The sequence below is a fragment of the Archocentrus centrarchus genome, chromosome 12, assembly GCF_007364275.1.
Source record: "Archocentrus centrarchus isolate MPI-CPG fArcCen1 chromosome 12, fArcCen1, whole genome shotgun sequence".
Classification (NCBI taxonomy): Eukaryota; Metazoa; Chordata; class Actinopteri; order Cichliformes; family Cichlidae; genus Archocentrus; species Archocentrus centrarchus.
The window spans coordinates 24,264,437-24,286,467 of NC_044357.1; the positions used below are offsets into that span (position 1 = coordinate 24,264,437).

The 22,031-nt window shown below is 41.9% G+C and overlaps 1 pseudogene; it reads right to left on the reverse strand.

Moving 5' to 3' along the window:
- Positions 1-217: 217 nt before the first annotated feature.
- LOC115789073 (hippocampus abundant transcript 1 protein-like) lies at positions 218-21,399 on the reverse strand (annotated as a pseudogene).
- Positions 21,400-22,031: the final 632 nt, after the last annotated feature.

Below are 22,031 nucleotides of genomic sequence, written 5' to 3' on the forward strand. Positions count from 1 at the left end.
GAGCCCTAAACATGGGATGCAGAGCCACTGTGGGAGGAGCATGGACAACCAGGTGAGCTGTCCAGTCATTTAAAGAGAAAGAACATGTTTTTTCAAAGCTTTTAAAATGAGGCGCTGCAGCTGATTAGGGTGAAGAAAAGCAGCTTCAAGGCTCTCAGGAGCATGAACAACAGCTGGTGTAAGTATGGAAAAAAAGAATGAGATGCAACGTGTTGTTGAACTGCTTTTATTTCCAATTAACCAACAACTGGCTTGTACACTTCCAGACAAGACGACAGACAAGGTGTATTTACAGCGTATGTCCCACGTACATGTCCGGTCCATGTACAATATTTACACTGTAGAGTCAGCTGCACTGCTGGTGAAGGAACTGAGTGTGTTGCAGTGGAGGATCAAATTAAACCCCAATGTGTTCACATACACACTAATATCCTCCCTCTGATCTGGGCTCTGTGTGTGCCTGAAACACACTGAAATAAATTTTAGCTTAATTAATGAACAAGCTAAAAAGTAACAGATAAGGTAACATTATCCAGCACCATTTGATTTCATTAAGGTGGACTTATTCTGCTTTTTTCTTGTACGCATCCTGTTCCAGTGGTGAATGTTTATATATATGTTTGAAATAATGAGGTCAGTGTATGTACACGTCATCTCAGACTGCTCCAAGTGCTTCATTTCAGATGTTTTTTTTCTGCTCTTGGCTCTGTATGACATCAAAAAGAGGAAATCTCCTATAAGGTCATCAGCACAGAAGCCCCACCCTCCTGCTAGTCAAGTCTCTGTTAGTGAGAGGCAGCCAGTCAGAACAAGGTTGCCTTAAAGGGAGGGTGGCCTTGCACTGTGATCAGACTAAACTAAGAAAAATGATCAGACTTCCTGGTACGTTATACCAAATTCCTTATGTAAACATTTGGAGTATTTCTCCCATCGGTTTGTGGGGGTGGATGCTTGTGGGAGACTAATCAATCTGGCCTGTGTTAGCACAGGACACTTCTCACTCCCTGGTTGAATAAAAATTTAAAGGATCAGCTGAGTGGTTGCACTTATAAGATAACAACCCTTTGCTCCAGTCCGGATCAAGTGTATAAGGAAATGAGCAGAACAGGCCCGCGTGGGATTTATTCCAAAAACGAGCTTTAGGGTGCGATCAAGCAAATGTAAAGTGAGGTTTCATGTGTTTCACACAGACATATCTGTGCCAGCTAAAAATATTTCAGCTTCAGTGAAAAAAAAAAATCAGCTGAGTTCTCCCGTAGGCCGTGGATTCTCCCGACACGAGCCCGAAATGGTCATCCAGAGCGGGATGGTTCAATTTAGCTTTATAAAGACGGAACGAAAAAAGGAGTCAGGACTTCCTGGTAAATGTGGAGAATGTGGTACTTTAACTCGACTCCAGCTACCGCCTGCACCACTCCTCCTCCCGCCTGCTGTTACGGGTGAATATCTGTCACCATTTTTCTTTTTGAGGGGGGGTGACCACACACATAAAGAATGACTGGTCCACATACAGTTAAGGCAAAGAGTTTGTGTTACCTTTCTTTTCCTTCTTTTTTGCGGAGGTCAAAACCTCTTTGGCAGCCGAACTTTTGCATCGAGTTTTCCATTAATACTGATCACCCGGATACTAGTGTGCAGGTGAATACACTCAGGTGTAAGTAAGAGGAAAAGGAGAGGTCTGTGTGAGCTGCATGAATTTAAAAACGACTGTTGGTCTTGTAAAGTAACAGTTTAGCTGCGTACAGGGGGCTCGAACCACCCCACCCCATCCCACCGAGCTACACACAACCACAACAAGCAAGCCAATCCCACACTTCACTTACACTATATACAAACCATAATATCATTCACATGTACATTTACATTTTAAGGTCATAAAGCAGGTCGCTATATACACTCTGTGCCATTTACACACTGTTAAACTCCTCAACATATGTTGGAAATCTTCTCTAAAGCTCTTGTAGAATCTCTCTCTGGTGCTTCAAGTATAAGTTCATTCACAGGAATTATCACTGCTGCCAGGGGAAGAAAACACACCTCATGTTGGCAGTATTTTTGCAAGTTAAAAATCAACTTGCACGAAAATACAGCGAGGCTAAAGCACCCAGTGGAAGTGAAGAAGACAGGCGGAGACACCGGGACATTCCCACTGCCAGCAGCCAGCAGCACTTTCATAAAGTGACTTTGAAAGATTAAAAAAATAAAAACACATGATGGAATATAAGAAAAACAAGGTTGATTGTGAGGTAGAGTCACAAACTGGTACACTAAGTGGGAAAAATAAATGTAAAAACCATCTGGTGAAAAAAAAAACCAAACAGCTTTTTGTTAATTATCTGCATCTTTTGGATTGGCTGAACTCTGTTTTGCTCTGGTTTTAAATGTAAAGAAACAAAAAAACATGATTAAAATTGATATTTCAGGTAGTTGACTCTCTCAGCTCATCACATTCACACCTCAGTTAGCACTCTGAGCTCTTAGCAAGTAAGATACTGTACAATTAAAAAATAATAATTAAAAAATACTGTTACCTGTAACTAAAAAAGAAATCTTAACAACAACAATAAAAAGAGAGAGTATAAATCAACACAGATGTTTTGGCTGCTTTAAATACGATGCAGACGTGTTGTTTTGTACAAGAACCAGAGAAAACACAGCGTCAGAATGATACAGCTAAAAGGTAAGAACACACCTTTCTTCAAGATTAAAGTTGAACAAAACCTTCAGTGAAAACCTCAAACATACTTCCGGTTAAAGTGGGCGGATCCCTAAACCAGACACGCCCCCTTCCCATTAAAGAAAACCCCGAAATACTAATAAAAAAAAAAAAGAAAAAAAGTTGGTCCCGCCTCTCGTTCCTGTCAGGCAACTAATCGTCTGTGAATCCCCTTTCCGATTGCATGGTGACAATCTTGTTTCGCAGCTCTTTGAAGAATCATTATCTCATGGGTCACGACCTCTGTGAATAAAAATGTTAGTCCCAACCTTCTAGCAAAGAGCTTCTCCAGCCAACCAGTAAAAGTACACTTAGTTCTGCCGGACGGCAAAAAAAATGTGTTCTTTGTTACAAAGCGTCACTCAATCAAACCACGCCTTAAGCCCCGCCCTCCACCTGTCCATCAAACGATGCTGTCGTGCAGCAGCGGCTCAAAGTCCGCGTCGCAGGCAGCGGGCGGGCTCTCCTCATCACCTGCCCGGGAGCGGCGTGTTGATGTGGACGCCGGCCAGCGAGGACATGGACTCTTTGCTGTCTGGGCGGGGCTTGTCGTTGAGGGACAGCTGGGAGGGAAGAGGAGGAGCAGGAGGTTTTCTCAGGATGAAGAGAGCGACGAGGAAAGCGACGACCACGGTGCACGCCCCCAGCAGGAAGGGTGGGCCCGGGATTAGCGCTCGCTAGGAGAACGGGAGAGAGAAAGAAAGTCCAATTTCAACGACAAAAGTACATGCCAGAGAACTTTATTATTGACAATTTGATTTGTTGTTTAATTGAAAATGTCTTCTACTAACTCAGGGGCGTGTCTTTATCAGTATTTGATTGACTGGTGGAGGCATCGGCATCTAGATGTGCCGTAGCACAGCAGCTAATTATCCTGTAAGCGGACATTAGCGGTTGTTTTCCATGTTGGATCGTTCAATTACATCACGTCCCCATTTCTCAGGGACAGTCCCTGTTCTCAGTAACCCGTCCTGGCTGGAGCCTTCCCCGAAAATGGATGGACGGATAAATGTTTTTCAACCTTAAACTAAGTAACATTTTTTTTAATGTAACAAAGAAGACCAGGGCGACAGAGACTGGAGGCTGATTGTCTTCAATCAGCTGTAACTGTTGGCCAACACAGCGGGCTGCCCACTACAGCTTCACATCATTCTCTTTGTTGCTTTGCTTGACCCGTTAGATTGTATATAAAAGATCCACGTAGCCAAAGTGAAGTCATGGATTGGTTTATGGATCTCAAAGTTTACGTTTTTGGCTGCCTCCATGTTGGTATTTTGGAGCCAGAAGTGACCATACTTGGATGTGAGGGTGTGCAAACAGAATGCAGATTTAAGGCACTACAGCACAGACCCGGAAACCATAACTGTTCCTCTACTATGACTTGTTATCAGGATTGCAGTGCGTGCTGTACCTCAGTGGGGACTGTGCAGTGGCAGGGGGTCGATGTCGTACTCTCCCTGGATGGGATCCATGGAGTAAACTCGACATTGAAGAGAAGAAGACGAATCCGTACAGAGCTGGACCGAGGCCGTTGCACAGACCTCTGATGCCTGTGATCATCCCCTGCACCACACCTGTGAGGGGGGGGGGGGGGGGGGGGGCAGGTCATGAAGACGCGGTGGTGATGCTAGAGTTATTTGACTGGCTTGGTTAAGTAACAACTACAGTCTGAACATCTATTACATAACGGTGACCTACTGATGTGAGCGAGGACAAAGAGAGGGCAGATTTATTTGTCACCTTGTTTATCGGGATCAGCAGACTGTGACACCAAAGCAGAACGGCTGGGAAGGTGATGGGAGGACATCGCTGCTACAGCACCAGCAAGCCCACATCATCCTGTTACACACACGCACACACACGGTTAAAGGTGTGTATATCTGGTCTTTTTGTGAGTGGGAATTCAAAGAAAATGGCAAAAGTATGTAAATAATTGCCTGCTGCACAAACACACACACAGCAGCTCTCACCATGGCTCTGATCCAAAGCGTACCAGGCCAGCTGAAGGATCTGGAAGCCCAAACCCAACAGAACGGTGTTTTTAGTACCCAGAGTTTCTCATCAGCAGCGTGAGGAAGAGCGTCTGTGGGCAGAGAGAGGAGATGGGAATTTACAATTATTTAAGAGTTCACAGAATTCATTAACATAAATACACTGCTCAAAAAATTAAAGGAACACTTTGAAAACACAATCAGATCTCAAAGGGAAAAAAAATCCTGCTGGATATCTATACTGGTATGGACTGAGTAATGTGTTAGGAACAAAAAGATCCCACATTATTTGATGGAAATGAAAATGATCGTCCCACAGAGGGCTGAATTCAGAGACACCCTGAAAATCAAAGTGAAAAAAAATGATGCAGCAGGCTAGTCTACTTTGCCCAAATTGGACTAGCCTGATTTTAAAATTTAGGTCAGGTGAGCGTTGGGGGTCAGTCAGTGGTATCAATTGGTCCATCCTCCAGGAAACTGCCTGCATACTCTCACCACATGAGGTCGGGCATTGTTGTGCACCAGGAAGAACCCAGGACCCACTGCACCAGCGTAGGTCTGACAGCAGATCTAAGGATTTCATCCTGATACCTGATGGCAGTCAGGGTGCCGTTGCTTAGCCTGTACAGGTCTGTGTGTCCCTCCATCACCGACCCACCACCAAACTGGTCATGCTGAACGATGTTACAGGCGGCCATAACGTTCTCCACAGCTTCTCCAGACCCTTTAACATCTGTCACATGTGCTCAGGGTGATCCTGCTCTCATCTGTGGAAAGCACAGGGTGCCAGTGGTGGACCTGCTAATTCTGGTATTCTATGGCAAATGCCAATCGGGCTCCACGGTGTGAAGCAAGTGAGCACAGCGCCCACTAGAGGACATCAGGCCCTGAGCCCACCCTCATGAAGTCTGTTTCTGATTGTTTGCTCAGACACATTCACAGCAGTGGCTGCTGGAGGTCATGTTGTAGCTCTGCAGTGCTCATCATGGTCCTCCCTTGCACACAGGAGCAGATACTGGTCCTGCTGATGGGTTACGGACCTTCTACAGCCCTGTCCAGCTCTCCTAGAGTTCCTGCCTGTCTCCTCCATGCTCTGAGACTGTGCTGGGAGACACAGCAAACCTTCTGGCAATGGCACGTATTGATGTGCCATCCTGGAGGAGTTGGACTACCTGTGCAGCCTCTGTAGGGTCAGGTATGGCCTCATGCTACCAGCAGTGACTCTGACCCTAGCCAAATGCAGAACTAGTGGAAAACAGAAAAGATGTGGAGGGAAAAAATGTCAAACTGTAAAACCCACTGCTGCTTTGGGGGTTGTCTCATTGTTGCCCCTCTAGTGCACATCTAAATGTAATCTGGGTAAGTAACACTTGAAAGGATGAGTGTAAATGGGGCCTGTGTTAAAGGGGGTAATAAAATATCTCTAATGTGTTGGTTACCTGAGCGACGATGGACAGAATGCCCACCACTCCTATAAAAACAGCGAGGGTTGTTTGAGGAGAAGGTTTATGACCTGGAGAGAGACAGAAAATTAATCTTTATTGGTACTATAAAAGACAACATAATTTTGTTTAACAAGTAACAACTCTGACACATATTTACTGAAAAATAGAAGAATGTGAGTAGAAAAGACGGAGAGTAAAGTAAAGGGGCTTCTCACAGGAAAAAGATTTCTGCAATTCACCAACTTGCAGTGACAAAAGGAGAAATAACCAATGGTGAGGCAAAAGTGGGGCAGGACCCCAATTCAAACGTTCTCAACTTTCAGGTGAGCAACTGATACAACTACAAAACACAGCGAGACAAAAGTTGATGATTAGAGTTGTAATTCAAGGTTTGAGGGGCCTCTGTAGTGGTTTTTCAGATTTCATTAAGGGTTAGCTGAGGAAATCGATTTACTGTGAGCGAACAGCTTTATATGCAGATGGAGTATTGAGTTTTAGGTTAATCTAGTTCTTTACAGTGCTCTGTTGTGGCTCAGGGAAACAATATTCTGCAGACCTGTTATTACAGCTCAAGCATCATCAGTCGTGTGGAAAAACTTTGGAAACCTATGCCTTTTCTGGCTTCCTCCTCAGACACTATTGTTTCAGTTTCTTCCCTCAGATTTTCTCCTGCTTTTTTTGCCTTAGCACACGGGCGTCTCTCTTACATCATCACCACTTTCTCAACTTCACCTCATGGTAAACATGTTTCATTATAAAAAAAATGTAAGTATGCAGATTGCAGGTAGGGCGCAAACCCATTGATTTAAAATGATTCTGATTCACTAGCATACACACGGTGGTATAAAGAAAACTGGCCAGTGTGCATGTTGTATAAATCCGTCAGTAACTTTTCATGTGTACTTACTTTTATACAATATTAGTGAATGAGGCCCATTGATTTTTTTGAATGAAACAGATAACTGCAGACACAAAAGAACTGCTGACCTTTTATGCCTTAACCTCCTGAGACCCTGCGTCCACATATGGGGACATTACATTCTTGTTATGCTATAAAACACTCCCAGTGTCCACATCTGAGGACATCTTTTTTTCTCACAAAAGTATATAACAACCATGTAACAAAATACAACTTCCTGCTCAAAGAGGAAGCTTAGTATATATACATATCAGGTCCATCTAATCACAAATATATAGGAGAAATTGAAAATGCATCGCAAACAGGAGCTCAGGTCTCAGGAGGTTAACCAAAATCAGTGCATCAGACGCCTCACCTGTCTCAGGTAAAGGAAGAAACTGGAGTACTGTCCGGCCTCAGGTAGGTAACAGGAACACGGTGATACAGATCAATAAGACCGTGGAGTCCTGACCCACCTTCCTCAGAGACTGAAGGAGAGAGAGAAAGAAAGAGAGAGGGACAGAGAGAAAGGAAATACAACACCAGTGCTGTCAGATGATCAGTTAGTCTTAATGATAGCTGGGATTCAAAGGTTGAACGTTATAGGCTGCAACATGCAAGTAACTTCCATCTCATTCCTCCCATTCAACCCCCCCCCCCCCCACCCCCCCCCCCACACCCCCCCCTCCCCCCCCCCCTCCCCCCCCCCCGCCCCCCCCCCCCCCCACCCCCCCCCCCCCCCCCAAAAAAACAAAAAAAAAAAAAAACAAGAACGAGCTACCATGCATACATGTTTAGCAACTAAAATTATTAAAATAAAGTTACTGGTTGAGGAACATTGAGGTGCCTTCACCAACGTCTCCACTTTACATACTGTGTCCAAAAACAGAGAAGAGAGTCAAATCACTGAGGAAAGGCTTCATGCAACTACAAAAATAAACCAGATGATCTGCTTTGAGCTCATTATTTAACCAGCTATTCAGATACGGTTCTATAAGTTACTGGATACTGACAGCAAATGGGTCGGCATGCTCCCAGGAAATAGGCGTCCCCCAGTGCTGAGCCTCATCTTGTCGGGCAAAGACTCGGGCACGGCCAGCAGGATGAAGCAGATGTCAGCCAGAGCGATCAGCGTGGCCACCAGAACCACCAGGTTGTCCCCATACCAGGCAGAAAGGTACGCCCCGATGGCCGGGCTCGTCACCAGGCTGGCTGCAAAGGTGGCCGACACCTGAGGGCACGAATTTCAGAGGATGCAGCTCAGTATTTCCTGTCAGCTGTCAGTTTCTTTCCATGTAAGGTCACAGATTCAGTGTCAGCAATTCAACACCACCATCAATTCAACTGTCTGCCTGATGTTTGATTTTAGGCGTGTACATTAAACAGGACTCCTTACCAGACCGTAGGCTGTACTCCTCTCTTTCATCCGTCACTCAGCAAAACGTAGGCAAAGCTGATGAGAAAGTGACGGAGAAGGCTCCAGACATGGAGATCATGGCGAAGTACCACCTGGAGGAAGAGCGACGTGCGAGAGAATCGCTTCAGTTTTAAGAAGACAGGCATGAGAACTTAAACTTCTCGGACTCTCTAAATGACTGAAATCCAGCTGTGAACTGATTTTTGCCTGGTACACTGAAGTATTTCATAAAGATATTTTACATAGTTTGGATCCATTAGAGCAGTAGCTCCTATCTGATCTTAAGTACTTCAACTGACCCTTTCTCAGTTACAGACAGGTTACTGTTTCAACTGTCCACGCATACTAACTCACTTTTTGTACAGATTTATCCTCTATTTTAGCCACTGCTACATTTAACAGCTGTTAATTTCATTACAGACAATGGCTGAGAAACAGCTGAGTCCTACCAGGGCTGAAGCTCATCAGAGGGATCGGAGCACAGGTGAAGAAGACGGTGACCAAAAGGAAGGACCGCCTGCCCCACACGTCAGATAATGCACCAATCAGAGGCGCAGACATGAATGACAGCAGACCTAGAAAGACAGTCAGTAATAACAACAGTAAAAAAAAGTGTGGTGAAATATATCTGTGCTCATGCTTTTTCACTGTAACCATCTTCCTAAATCACTGCTGTGCTCCTAATTTGTGCCGTCTCTACAGAATGAGTCACAAATCTGAACAGGTGAGTTTTCTTACCTTCACACCCTGAATGAGTCCGTTCATCAGGAACGTGTGCTGGGGAAATGTTTCATGCAAAACCTAGAGAAACGATACAGCACCATCATAAATGAAACCTACACAGTATGAGCCAAACTAAAAGCAGTTTTTGGATCAGGATGCAAACTTGGATCCACAAAGTCTTAAAAATTAAAAAAGTAAACATTCAAGCCACTGAAAATATGGAACTGTATATAATATATTGGTCAATGCAAAATTTTTTTTCACCCCTCAAATTAACCCCTTAACTGGCAGCAAATAAAATCACCTGAAACAACTACATAACACCTCTGGTTATTATTGGCTCTGAAAACCCATTCATAGCCTATTAATCGGCTGCATCTGGTCCGCGGGCCGAATGAAGTGCATTTATAGGCAGGCTAGACCCGCCCATTTTGACTGACACCTCATTCGGCCAATAATGTTAAGAAATGGGTTTCCCAGAGCCAATAATACTCAGAGGGCGTCACGTAGCTTGTCAGGTGATTTGGTGCAGCCAGTTACATGATTGGCCGAATGACGTGTCAATAAAAATGGGAGGGTCTAGCCTGCATATAAAAGGGACTACAAACGGCCCGTCACCGGGCCCTTGCCAGTTAAGGGGCTACAGCTAACACTTCATTTGCACATTGATAGTTTCATTTTAAATGTTCTAATCTTAGAATTTCACTGATCTTTATAACATATAAGCAATTTTAGACCAAGATGCATCTATGTATCTCACAAGAATCACAGCCAAGTTTCCCGAGCATGGATTAAGTCTAGTCCTGGAAAAAAAGAAAAACAACATTTATGGTCTGGGACTATGGATTAATCCCTGTCTGGGAAAATGGCCCATAAAAAACACATAACTTAGTGGTTCATTTACCAAATTTAGCTTTGTATAATTTTAAACTTCCAAACTGGATGCAGATGTGGTTGTTAATAATTCAAAACCATTACTTTTCTTAATGCTTTACCAACCAAACCCGATGCCAGAGACCAGGATGAAGCCCAGATTAATACCAAAGAGTTAATATTTGTTTTATTGTCCATTTTGGTGTAACATAACATATACTGTCAGTCAGATCCGCTATATTGCCAAAAGTATTCAATCAGCCATCCAAATCATTGAATCCAGGTGCTCCAATCTCTTCCATGGCCACAGGTGTATAAACCAGCACCTAAACATGCAGACTGCTTCTACAATCAGTGAACGAATGGGTCGCTCTCAGGAGCTCAGTGAGTCCAGCGTGGTACCGTGACAGGATGCAAAATTCATGCAAATATTCCAGATGCAAATATTCCACAGTCAACTGTTAGCTGTAACAAATGGAAGTAATTGGGGAACAGCAGCAAACTTGGCATGAAGTGGTAGGCCACGTAGAATGAGGAGACCGAATCAGCAGATCCTGAGGGTCATAGTGCACAGAGGTCACAACTTTCTGCAGACTCAATCACTACAGACCTCCAACTTCATGTGACCTTCAGATCAGCTCAAGAACAGTGTGTTAGAGAGTTCATGAAGGTTTCCATGGCAGATGCATCCAAGCCTTACATCACCAGCTCAATGCAAAGCATTCGGATGAGTGATGCAAAGCACACCACCACTGGAATCTAGAGCAGTGGAGACGTGTTCTCTGGAAACCTGCCTGACTGCATTGTGTCAAGTGTAAAGTTTGGTGGAGGGGGGGGTTATGGTATGGGGGGTTTTTCAGGAGTTGGGCTCGGCCCCTTAGTTCCAGTGAAAGGAACTCTTAATGCTTTGGCATACCAAGACATTTTGGACAGTTTGGGGATGGCCCCTTCCTGTTCCAACATGACTGCACACCAGTGCACAAAGCAGCTCCATAAAGACATGGATGAGCCAGTTTGGTGTGGAAGAACTTGACTGGCCTGCACAGAGTCCTGACCTCAGCCTGATAGAACACCTTTGGGATGGATTAGAGCGGAGACTGTGAGCCAGGCCTTCTCTCCAACATCAGTGTCTGACCTCACAGATGTGCTTCTGGAAGAATGGTCAGAAGTTCCCATAAACACTCCTAAACTTGTGGAAAGACTTCCTAGAAGAGCTGAAGCTGTTATAGCTCAGAGGGTGGGCCCACATCATATTAAACTCTATGGATTAAGAATGGGATGAGCCAATACTTTCGGCAATATAGTTTATGTGGAGGAGAATGCAACAACATAGATTTCTTTTATCATCTTCGTCTGGCAATAAACAATATAGCTCAGTCTTACTTTAATAAGTGCATTTGAAAGTGCAAAGCAGACCTGGAGAAAAGGACTAACAGCACACAGGACACTGATACCATCTCTGTAATGCTGCTGCCTACACACCGTGACTAATCTTTACGCTCATCCTTTATTGGTTGGTCTTATCCACATGGGAGCTTTGAATGAGCCAAGCTATATATAAAAACCAAAACTGTAAAAACTCACAGTGAGCATGGGTGTGGTGAGCAAACCCCAGGAGAAGAACTCCAGGAAGATCACCACCACGGCGTGATACACGCTGGGCCTGCCGATGCCCTGCTGGAGCTGAAACAAAAGGGAAAAACAGAAATGTATTATATTATCACAAATAGATTTTAATGTTTTATTTCAACAGGACTTAAGATAATTAAAAGGGAATGCCATCAGTTTCACACCACGATGGTTAATAGTTTTATAACTCCCCTGGGTTTTAAGTGATTTTTTTCAATAACCTTGATGACATCATAAAGGTTATCTTTGTTTTGGTATATAAAAGATGGACATAGCCTCCAGGTGTCTTAACCTGCATTCTTTCTAATGCCAGCAGATTGTATAGAAATGTAGGAGAAATCGTCACAACTAGGCTGAGGTCTTCTTCAATAAGCTAAATGAAGATCTTATTTCAACTAAATTTGTTTTTTTGGTTTTTCTTTTTTCATTTATTCTCCTGTTCGGCCAAGCTAGACAGATATCTACTCCACATCTGGTTACTTTGGTTACAAAACTAAGATAGTGAAGGACAAAAATGCCAAAGTGGAAACTTCAAATGGTAGTCCACACACCCATGGGCAGTGTCATGGTGGCTATGTCCATCTTTCACAGGAAATCCAAGCTCGGGCTTTGGAGCTACAAATTTCTAAGATGACATTTGCATAACAAACCAGGACGGCAGAGTTTTAAAGGTGGGGCTGCTTGTATGCAACAAGTCCAATTCTGGGAATTCTTGTGCAGGTTTTGTCTGTTGCAGATCCAGTACTAACATAATGAGACATTAAACCAGTGGAACCCTCTTTAATCTTTAAGTTTTGATCCATTTCATCCCAACTGGTCACTTTCCAAACCATCCATCGGGTTTTAATGGTTTCCCTTCCTTCCAAGCCCTTTTTTGTGTTTGTTACCTGCCATTTTTTGTCTCAACATGACATTATCATCACATGCTAATGCAGTTGAGAGTTGGGACTGTTGAAAATTGTCCCCTGGGGTCTGACATCTGAGAATTCGAGTGAATACCAAAATTATTTACACACCAAGTCAGAATTTATGTGCAAAATATTTTCACAAATCCTTCAAAAATCTTTCTGTTTCTGTTGCTTCTTGTGCTCCAGAGCTATAACGTCACATGATGGAAAAATGATTCTGGTTTCTTCCAAAATTAGAGTTTTACTAGTTAATTCTGTATCTATTTAATAAGGTTGCAACATGCCGCTGAGAGACAGCAGCCTACGTTCGTCATCTTTTCTCCACCTACCTGGTACCCCTCTTATTTAGCGAATTATGTGAGCCATCACCACAGGTTGAGGCCACCATTACAACAAATGCCACCAGATAAAGGGGAACCACTGGAACACAAACGAATCTTCGTCGCACTCATACGAACCAAAGATTTTGCGTTCCTGCAAACAAATAACAGCATTACAATCCTTCCTCAAACACAGTACCAGCTGCTGTCAGTTTTTTCTCGCTTCGCCAGGACTGCATGGCACGAAGCATGGAAAGCAAATCATCACTGCTGCTGCTAAAGCTCGGACCAGCGTGAGTACCAGTCAGACTTGGTGTGAGGCAAAATTCATGCTTGTTTGGAATTGGATTCATCCTGTAAAGGATTTCAATGCTGCAGAAACATCAACCAAGGTAATAAATGAACAAAAATTTTGTGGAAAGGATAAAGTGATTGACACAACATGTACAGTAATGGTAAAAGGTGGACCTTCATGGGTTAAATACTCACACTTTTTTATAGCAGACAAGTAAAAGAGGACTCTGAGCTAAACCCATTTTCTAACACAGTTCTGGATGATTAAAACACAGCGAGTATTAAAACTGGAGCACCCCACATAAAATGATTACCAGCCCACTGACACAGATGCACAGGATTTAGGTGGCAAATTGGAGCATTTTCTATCTTTAGTTTGACTAAAAGCAGGTTTACTAACACAGATTTAGACACTTACATGATGAGTTACTCTTGGCTGCCCTTCTGTCCAAATAATTTTCACATCAGCAGGAGCGATATTAAAGACAGCCGCTTACAGGTTTCAGTGTTTGGCTGCCTTTGAGACCGAACACAGCCCTTTACTGAATACATGATAATAATTTACTGAATACATGAACACGAATGTGACACGCCAAAGAAATTTTAAACTGTTGTAATAACTTGTCTTCTTCTATAATTACAACAGTAAGTAGAAGGTTTTTTTTTTTTTTACATGAATTAGCCCATTGGGTGGCAAGTTGTGTGGGAAATATGTTTTAACGTCATAAGCATGGATTTTATTGAAATTTTCATGTATACGAGTATCCGGTCATATCCCGATGCATGGAAGTAAAAAAGAATGAAAAAAAAAAAAGACTATCATGATTTCATTGAATTGTGTTGGTGATCAGACTATTTCAGAGTCACCACTTCATCTATATTATTGTGTTAAAATCATACTAGCATACCCTTAAATACATAATTCACTCAGTCATTTCTTAAGTTTCAAGTTTTTTCTAGTATTATTGAAACAAATCAAATTCATTTTTTAAGCAGTAACAGATGAGGATTGTGTAGATGAATGCAACATTGTTGGTACCATGTGTGTTTTTTTTAAACAGAAATGAATGAAACCCAGGAATAATAACAGAACATCTGAGAAAAGCTGTCACGTATAAAGGAAAGAGTAAAGCCTTGATAAAGAAATCATTCATAAATAAAATACAGCGACCCCACTCGATCATTTTAGGTGCTATAACAGCTTGCTTGATTGAGGCTTAATGTCTTCTATTTTAAGAATGAATTCACTGCTTTGCTCTCACCATTATCTGTCTGAAAAACATCTCGAGTTCAGTCCATAACTGCACCACAACTATAGGATCAAAATAAACAATTTTGGGCTCTAAGGATAAAGGAAACATGCAGATTTTTAAAAAATAAGGTAAGTCTATGTGTCTCCACGACCAGGCCAGACTGAGATATGAACAAATCAAGCTAAAATTTTGAATTTAACTTGGAAACCTCCATAAATTCTGGAATTTAAAATTGATGCACAACAAATGCTGCTCATAGAGGAGGGAATGGAGCTTTCTCTGAGATCTATTTTTAGTTGCAAATTTTCCCTCGAATGCTTTTTCAGTTCCTCTGAAAAACATCCCCAAATTTAGCCAGGAACAGCTGCAAAACCTTCACCTGTGGACCAATCAAAGACCGACAGCGTTTCAGTTTCAGAAACTACTGGATATTGTCTTTTATATCAAGTCTTTTAAATATATTTGGCCTTATAGTTCTGCTGTTCTAAGATTCCCATTTGGTTATAATAGATGAAAATTATGCTGCTAACCCTGAGCAACGACCTGTTTGATATTAAGAAGTTAAATGATAAGCGACACTTTGGAAATTTTGCATTGGCTGGAGTGAGATTAAAAAAACCATCAAAAATTGTCACTTTTGCTTCAGCCAAACTGCAACTGTGCATTGCAGAGTAAACAAGAGAACTGCTGAGTGGATCCCAACGCTGGATTCATAATGGGAGGAAGGGGGAAGATAATTATGTCAAATGCATGACAGATTTATGGCCCTTGGTCAACATGTAGCCCTTGCAATAGCGAACAAGCGTGTGAAGTTTGATGTATCTAGTCTGGTGTGAATTTGAACACATCGTTGTCGAATTATGGCCAGTGTTAAAGTTTTTGTGGAACAGATGCTGATACCGAGGCTCTGACGATAGCTCGACTTTTTCTTCAGAACAGCCGAGCTAAAATGGCCTTGAGTTACGCTTTGAGAGGAACCTCCAGGCTGGAAAGGGTTAAGTCATTTTTCAAGCATGTGCATAATTGAACTGATGATCACTTTACTATTGACTAAATAAAACACTTCAACACGTCCCAGTGGACAAAGATAAACTGGGATGGACACTATTTTCTGTCATTTTAGAGACAAAACAATTAATTTATTAACTGAAAAACCTAAACAAACAAAAAAGAATAAGCATTATAAATAAGTACTAACTGCAGCCATCAAAAAGTTCATGTGGAGCGGGCCTCACCTTGCTCTTACTCTGCCCTCCAACCAAAGAGCCAATCATGTAGTTTAACTTGCTTTTCAACCTTATTTTGGGGCAAATTTACCAAACTTTTCAAGCATTTTTAAAAAATAAGAATAACAGGTTTTATGCCCTGGAGACCACAGAAAAATAATGTTATGGCTTTCTCCCCATTCCTTTAGAAAGAGGCTTCAAAATAACTGCAGAGATCATTGCTCAGAGATTGCTGCCATCTAGAAGGACTCTGGAAGTTTATAAATTTTTAAAGATGCCAGCAGAAAAAGCAAATAACTGAAATATTTCATCCTATGCTCCAAGGTTTTAGCAGCAGTAAAAAAGAAGGAAAAGAGATGTACAACAGTGCACTCACAATACACGTTTTCAAGAGATTATCCCACAGACTGCAGAGTATCCCGATGCCACCGACAATCAGAAATGGAGGACAAGCTTAATCTCACTATCTGAGGTCAGCTGGAGCTGAATGTTTCAACTCCATGTCAGACTTCTGCTTGCTAACTGTGGTAACAGCAAACAGTTCAGACAGCGACCTGGTGAAATTCTCAGCCTGGCGCGACAGTACCGCAGCCCAGCACAGCCCTGGGTGATAAACTGCTGGCTAGACCCCTGCAAAAGTTATGATATAAAGCAGAAACTGGAAGCTCAAACACCAAACATGAATCTAACACTGAGCCCAGTGTTTTGGACTTCCCTGGACTTTGTCAGTATTGTGAAAGTGATAAAAAGCTCAGTTTGAGGCTCTACTTGCAGAAGGATCTCTTATAATGTGCTGAAGCACATTTACTCCATATTGCTGTATTATTACACAATGCACTTAACCGCCTACGTGAGCGTTACACAGTGGGGCTGTGATTTTACAGAGAAAGGTTGTAAATATGTACCCAGATGAGCTGTTGTCCTGCATTTATGTGCAGTTTCAGCTTGACATGCACGTAGGGCTGCACGATATTGGAAATTAGTGCGATACGCGATATGGAGGTCTAGTATTGCGATAACGATATTGTCGCGATATTTTTTCTTTTTACCTAAAAATGCAATATACATGACCAATAAGAAAAAAAAATATATAAAATGTATACCAACAACAAATATGCATTTCAAATGTTGCATTTATTTAACATATAAACAAACATGTTCACATGTTTGTTTTTTTTTCATTTAAATGTTATAGTACATTAGGGCTATATGTCTTGAGAGTAATTTTTTATCTTTAACACTTACCAATTGCCAGATGCAGGCGATGGCCAAAGCACTGCACTCTGAACCAGTTGTTGACCTCAGCAGCCTTCACCACGTTCGCTCCGTTATCTGTTGTGATGGCCACTTGTTTGTGTTTGGGCAAGTTCCAGTTGTTCAAAACATCCCGCAGGGCAGCAGCAATGTTTTCACCAGTGTGTGTCTCGGGGAAGTATGCTACTTATAGGCAGCGTGTAATGAGCTCAAATTTGCATGTCAAAAAGTGCACGGTAAAACTCATGTATGGCTCAGTGGTTCGACTGGACCACAAGTCAGTAGTGCTAGCATAAAAATCCACTTCACTGAGCTCTGCCTTCTCATAAGGAGCGGCAGAAGCGAAACTATCATTTATGTTAGTTTGTGAACTTGCCTTTCGTTTGCTTGACTTTACCGGAGTAGGCTGTGGGTTTTTAGATGTTAAATATACGTTGTAAAGTTCCTTGTGGTTGTATTGAAGGAGGTTTGTCGTGTTTCCTCTTGACATAGCCACGATTTTTCGGCATGACTTGCAAAGAACTTGTGTCTGTGACTCGTCCTGTGTGGAAAAACCGTAGTCGTCCCAAATTCCGGAGGTGCAGTGTCTTTTAGGAAAAAGTTGCTCTCTGTTTTCGTCTCGACTCGTCTCTTCAATTCCCGCCATGCTTGTTTTCCTTCTTTGTGTGTACGTGCTCCCTGCGCCGCTGAGAGCATGTGCTCGCTCTGGCCAATAGCGACGCGGCACCTTCACATTTAAGGTCGCGCGGGATTGGTCAAAGTGCGGACATAAAGAAAGACGTGATTTATACATTAAATAATTAGAAATTATCGCGCATTTTTTAGATATGCCTATCGCACGTGCCAATATCTCGATGACGATATTTTTTCGATATATCAGGCAGCCCTACATGCATGTAAAGTGTAACATTGTGAAATCATGTTCCTGAAAGGGACCAACGTACTTTCACCTTTTGCTATATTAAAAATTGAGTGTGGTTTTTAAATCATCATCTACTGACTACATTAATGATTAAAAGGTACAGTACGTAATTTTTTAAAAGTTATTTAATAGAAGGGGTGCCCAGGTGGCTTAGTGGTGAAGCCGGCGACCACATACGTATGCCGCGCAGTGCGGGCGGCGTGGGTTCAAGTCTCAGCCTGTCACCAATTTGCCCACATGTCTTCCCCTGTATCTTTCCCCCATTTCCTCTCTCTCCCCTGCTAACAAAAGCCGCTGTGGCCAAAAAAGCAAAAAAAAAAAAAGTTTTTTAAAAAAAGAATTTTGTAATAATCGATATACACTGATTACTGTGTAATTACATCTTGTAACAAACTGATGCATTCTCATAAACTTATCATTAATCCATTAAAAATACATAGGAGTGGGTGCCGGGGTTTTTTTGCCAAGTGTCCAACAATGTTCACTAATGCCAGCTAACAGCAGCTAACAGCAGCACTTACCAACAGAAAGGTTCAGGACGTCCTCAACAACTCACCTCAGCATCGCTGTCAGCAGACAGCAGTGAGCTTCACTGACTCATCAACCCGTATCGAACTCCTTTCCAGAGTAAATAGTCGTGGACACATACTGACAGCTGAGTTAAACAGCAGACTGATAGCCTACACTCACTACAGATGAGCGGCAGCCAGAGCTGTTTGTCCTACAGCGGCCACCGTAGACAGGGTTATACACTTGAATAGGGAGGGGTAAGAAAACAGAATCCAGGTGACTGAAATCTGTAATCTACTGACATCTAGTGGTGATATTTTATACACTGAACCTTTAACAACCCAACTACCAACTCTCACTTTTATTTCTAAAAGACTTCATTACTAAAATGCTACTGGCCAGTTACAGCTTGCTCATAACTGAAGCGCACATGTAAACCCAAAACTACCTACATCAGGATGAACCCGACAGTTTCACTAATCTTATCACATTTTAGTGCTACATATTATGATAACTCTTATCAAATGTCACCACTATGTTCTGTGCATTCACAGCTACATTCACTTCACAGGAGGAGGGTCCAAAATAAAACTAAAGAATGTCAGTAAATGGGTAGAACAAGTGATCGTTAGAGAGAGAGATTTACTCTGGAAATACTCCAGTAGTCACAGTGTCAATGAGCCTGGATTTTGTGCATTAATTTCAAGTTTTTGTATTAATATTTGGATTTCTGTGTTGATGGTGTGTGAGTTTCTTTGAGTTTTGTGCCCTTTTATGCATCAGATATTTCCTGGTTGTTTTTTAATACTTATATTCTCAGTTTAGTCTTCAGGTTTTATTAGTTTTAGTTTTGCTGCCTTTTGTGATTAGTTATAGTTCATATTAAATGCCCCTGTGTTTCCCCGTATCTTATTGTTACGTCTCTGTCTGTGTTAGTTGTTCCGGTTTTATTTTGGTAGTCTTTTCTCGAGTCTTGCATTTAGTTTTACTTCCCCTGTCTTATCATCATCATTGATTAATTTCAGCTATCTGAAATTAATTAATTCTGAAGGGTGTTTCCCCTTCCCTTGAGTGTATGTAAGTCTGAAATTCTCCTTTGCTTCTGTGGTTGTATGTAATGTCTTTTATTTATTTTGGACTTCAACCTGAATAAAAGGTTAGTTTTTCTTTATCTGTCTGCCTCTGAGTCTGCATTTGTGTCCTCACTTTATGACACACAGCCACAGTTTACATATAGACTATCTGCGTCTGAAAAGCTATTGTTTTAATAGTTATTGTTTTATAATGAAGACATCTTTGTCTCTGGTTTAAAATGGGAATAAACAACAAAAAACAATAAAAAACAACAAATTTTCTCTCAGGGCAAAATTGTCATTTTAAGCACCCCTAAAGGAAGCGGTCCTTACGTTCTTTCAGTGATTCCCACTGAGAAGCTGTTTAATCAATCAGCTTATTAAATATCAGGAAACAGTGGAAATACCGTCCATCACAGGCGGTGTATTCAAGCCCAGAATATTTTTATATATGTGTGTGTGTGTGTGTGTGTGTGTCATATTATGAATTATATTATGAAGATTTCTTAGCCTTAGGTACACAATGAAAAACTAATTGTAATTTTAAACATGCAGACATTTAAACGGTAAAGGAAGAGGTTTCATTAATGGTGCATCCCTTTAAGGCAGAGATCCTTCTGGCCGCTCAGCAGTCTTAATTTTGGCATACCTTGGCCCCCATACATCCTAACAATTATCTCCATTCATTAAACAGTCCTGGAAAATATCAGAAAATAGTGAAAGTACTGTCTATCACAGGTGGTGTATTAAACTCAAAACAGAAATTTAATGCAGTTTTATTCCTCGTTTGGAGGCTTTAGGCTGTATGTGGGTTTCAGCTAAAGGTAATTTTCATCATTCTGGTGATAATTTTCTTAAATATTCTCATCACAGTTTTCCCAGATTTCTCGTTTCTCTGCGAAACCCAAAAGATATTAATTTGACCAAGGAGAAAAGCAGGAAATGTGAAGGATGCTGAAGCTGGGAATCTGAAAATATCCACATTTTGCTTCTGTCTGATTACTTTCAGTTTTCCTGACATTTCAGGAAGCACTCAGCTGCGGGTGTTGGTGGTCTTCAGCTTCTGTAAATGTCTGACTCCTCTTCATGAGGGAAGTTAAAATGGATGCTGAGGCTGCGAGCGGTGAGGTCTTCAGCGTGCGCCCTCCCCGGGTGGATTTCACGCAGGGAGCTGTTATGTAACAGCTGATGGATCCCGACCACATCAGCATCGCACTGAGCCGCAGCCGTCTGTGTGCCACATTAAACCTGCTCCGTCCTCTCTGCGATACTGCGCACTCACCTCCAGCCATTTGGACCAGACCTGCTCTGCTTCAGCTATTATTATCATTATCTATTATTATTATTATTATAAAATAACTGCAGTATCAGCCAGATCTGCTCAAGCTCTTTTTCCCCCCTTTTCACCTGAATGCATCTTATATTTAATATGTTTTTTAACCACTTCAACAGCAGATAAAGTATAAAGATTTAAGCAGCAAATCACATGTTTTGTGGGCATTTTGACTTCGAAAATAACTAAAAATATCAGCTTTTTAACGCTGCGCTGATTTTATAAACCAGTCTTACGTCATGTGTTTTAATTCCCTGTTATGTCACAGCCCTTTAATTATTTATTTATCCACGAAGAATTCAGTCTTATTATGGTTGCTGGGTGCGTGAACTGGACTGAATATACATCGCACATTATTTATAAATATTGATTATCAATATAAAAACACCTGCTGAACAATAACAGCTACGCGTTTACAAACGAGCAATAAATAAGAGTAAAATGGCGGGTCGTGCACCCACCCCTGCTCCGTCCTTCATGATGATCTTCTTGACCAGCAGCACTCGGCCGGTGGTTGCCGCCGGCTCCCCCGCCGTCTCTTCGCACCTGCCGCGGGTCACGAAGCATCCGTGCCGCGTGGATATCCGCGGTTCTCCGGGCGCTTCCAGGGTGTCTCCTTAATGAGCCCCCGAGAAGAAGCTGAAAACGGGCTACCGGAGGATAACAACGACAGAAACGGTAACCGATAATATCCACAGTCGTTCTCGCTGGACCCACCGTCCGTTTCAGCACCGACCGTCCGCTGCGGAGTACTGGCACCTCAAGATACCCTCGCACGGAGACCACTTCCGGCTTGGGTTCTTTCACAACAAAAGCTCCAAAATCATTCCATAGACTGTATATAAAAGATTGCGTAGCCAGTGTAACGGCATTGATTGAAGCCTAAACACGGAGAACTTAGAATATATCCACCTACTAGCAAAGTCAAAGTTCCCCACATATAAACAAAAACTCAATAAATGTTCAATAAAAACACAAAGTGATCTGGAAGAAGAAGAAAGATCTATATCTGCAATAGATCAAAATAAAATAAGCCATAATTCAACGATTAAAGTGGACATAATCATATACTGTAAACAAAATAATCATAATTTTATTCCATATAAAATATCCTAGTATCTAACACACAGGACCGAGTCTCTAACACGGAGTTAGCTAATACAGAGAAACCCAGCATGTAGCATGTCCATGAAAAAGTAAATAAAATCCTCAAAATTTAACAAGAAGTCCAAGAGAATGAATTACA